The 2,278-nt window shown below is 48.6% G+C and overlaps 1 pseudogene; it reads left to right on the top strand.

Annotated features, from left to right (window-relative positions):
* The first annotated feature begins 613 nt into the window (after window positions 1-613).
* LOC133258841 (proteasome subunit beta type-6-like) lies at window positions 614-1,326 on the top strand (annotated as a pseudogene).
* Window positions 1,327-2,278: the final 952 nt, after the last annotated feature.

The raw sequence follows: 2,278 nt of genomic DNA, 5'->3' as shown, positions 1-2,278 counted from the left end.
AAGAATGCTTTCTGTTTTAGGCTTCGGTATTTATAGTAATGTTGTATTCTTGACCATTGATGAAATCTTGGCCGATAATCTGATGTCAGTGTTTATTTTCTAGTGCACGTAAACACTGATGGGTTTACAACCCGTAAAGTTGTAAGGCATCCAAAGTTCAGTGAAATACACCTCGGTTAGGAAGCATAGTGTCACTCAGCCCACAGGCCACGCTCTCGGGGGGTAACTCTGCTTCTCTCCAGAGATCTTCTGCCCCACAGGCTGGAAAATTACCACTTTGGTATATCCTATCACCTGTATTAATCAAGCTGTTCCCACGTATGAAAGACAGCGAGGTGAATGGCCCTGCTCCCAGGCCAGGGTGTGGTCTGGCGGGTTTTCACCCCTGGTGTGGAAGATGCTACAGGTCCAGGTGGCCTGCGTTAGCAATAAGCATCTGAGCCTTCCCCGGAGTGCTCAGACCCAGCACTGCTGCAGTCACCTGGAGTTTCTCTTGTTCTAAACAGAGTCCAAAAATAACTGTTTCGATGAGTCAGTGTCCAGAATGGTCTTACTACCCCACTGTGTACCTAGCACAATGTCCAAGAAAGCAAAAAACCCCTGAGAAGCTGACTTCAAGAATGTACAATTCAGGAGGAAGAAGATGGCAGCCACCTCAGTAGCTGCTCTGGGAGTTGGGCCGGCACCAGCCTGGGGGCCTGAAGCCATCGCCCCCAACTGGGAGAACCAGCAAGTTTCCACAGGGACCACTCACGGCTGTGTAAGTTGATGGGGGTGTGGTTCTAGGAGCAGGCTCCAGGACAACCACTGAGTCCTACATTGCCAAGGTGATCCCTATTCACGACTGTATTTTCTGCTGCCCTTCAGGCTCAGCAGCTGATACCCAGGCAGGAGCCGACGTAGTCACTTATCAGCTTGGTTTCCGCAGCATTGAACTGAATGAGCCTCCACTGGTACACACCGTGGCCAGCCTTCTTAAGGAGATTTGTCCCTGATACCAAGAAGGCCTGATGGCAGGAATCATCACTGCTGGCTGGGACCCCCAAGAAGGGGGTGCCCATGGTGGTTATGATGACAGGCTTTTGCCATCACAGGCTCTGGGAGCTCCTATATCTATGACTATGTCGATGCTACCTGCTGGGAAGGCGTGACCAAGGAAGAATGCTTGCAGTTCACTGCCAATGCTCTCTCGTTGGCCATGGAGAAGGACAGCTCCAGTGGAGGGGTGACCACCTGGCAGCCATTGCAGAATCAAGGGTATAGCAGCAGGTACTCGTGGGAGACCAAATTCTCCAATTCACCATGTCCATATTGCCACCACTCTGAATCCTGAGACTCTAAGATCCAAAAGAGATACCCCACACTGCTACAAAATTCAGTAAACAGTTTGTCAGTGAGGAAAAATAAAGAATGTGCAGTTCATTTTGTTGCCAAATTGAAGGATTTGCAGGAAAGGGAAATGCTACACAGTGAGAGAAAGGAACCAGGAATTTCAGTTCAGGGGATTGGGGAGGGGAGGCAAAGGAGGAACATTTAAACTCCGACAAGAAAAAGAGCTTGACTGGATGTGGAAGGATGCTGTCCAAGTCAACACATAAAAATTCTGGCCCCAACCCATGCCTTAGATGTGACTCAGTTTTCAAAATGCTGATTTATTGGCTACCAAGCGTCTTCTGGTCCTTTGCTTTACTCTCTCGCATTTGTTACACTATAGCCCCACTGCAGAGGTAATGAATGACTGGGGTCTGGCTGACTCCGGAATCCGTGACTGTCATGACCCCACATGGCCCCCTGGAAGGACAGGTAGGGACTCAATAAGTAACAAGAAGGGAGGACTTGAGAAGGAAGCCCAGGAGAGAAAGGCCAGGGTTAAGAATGTGTACCTGCTTAGGCTATTTTCCTGGAGAATTATTGTGCTGGGCTTGAAGGTGATACACCCAGAGCTTTACCCCATAGATACAGAGAAGGGTATTGAATAGCAGGCTGTTTTGGTAACACTGCACCCTACACTGCAAAATGGATTCTGACCCAGGTACAGCTGGTAAGAGTTGACAGGAGGGTGGCAGTGAGGATGCCCAGTAGGGAAATATTTTGATGAAGAAATGATAGTTAATATTGGAGGTCATACAGTCTCCAATAAAACAACTTGGGTTGGAATCCATTGCTAGCATTTAGTGACTGTGTGACTCTGGGCAAAGGAGCCAGCCTCTCGGAGCCTCGGTTTCCTCATCTGTAAAGTGGAGACAATAACATTGCTTGTCTTGATATATTCATTGAA

Source organism: Bos javanicus, chromosome 13 (genome assembly GCF_032452875.1).
Source record: "Bos javanicus breed banteng chromosome 13, ARS-OSU_banteng_1.0, whole genome shotgun sequence".
Taxonomy (NCBI): Eukaryota; Metazoa; Chordata; class Mammalia; order Artiodactyla; family Bovidae; genus Bos; species Bos javanicus.
Note: the sequence above shows the minus strand (reverse complement) of the source record. Positions and strands in the feature narration are given on the sequence as shown.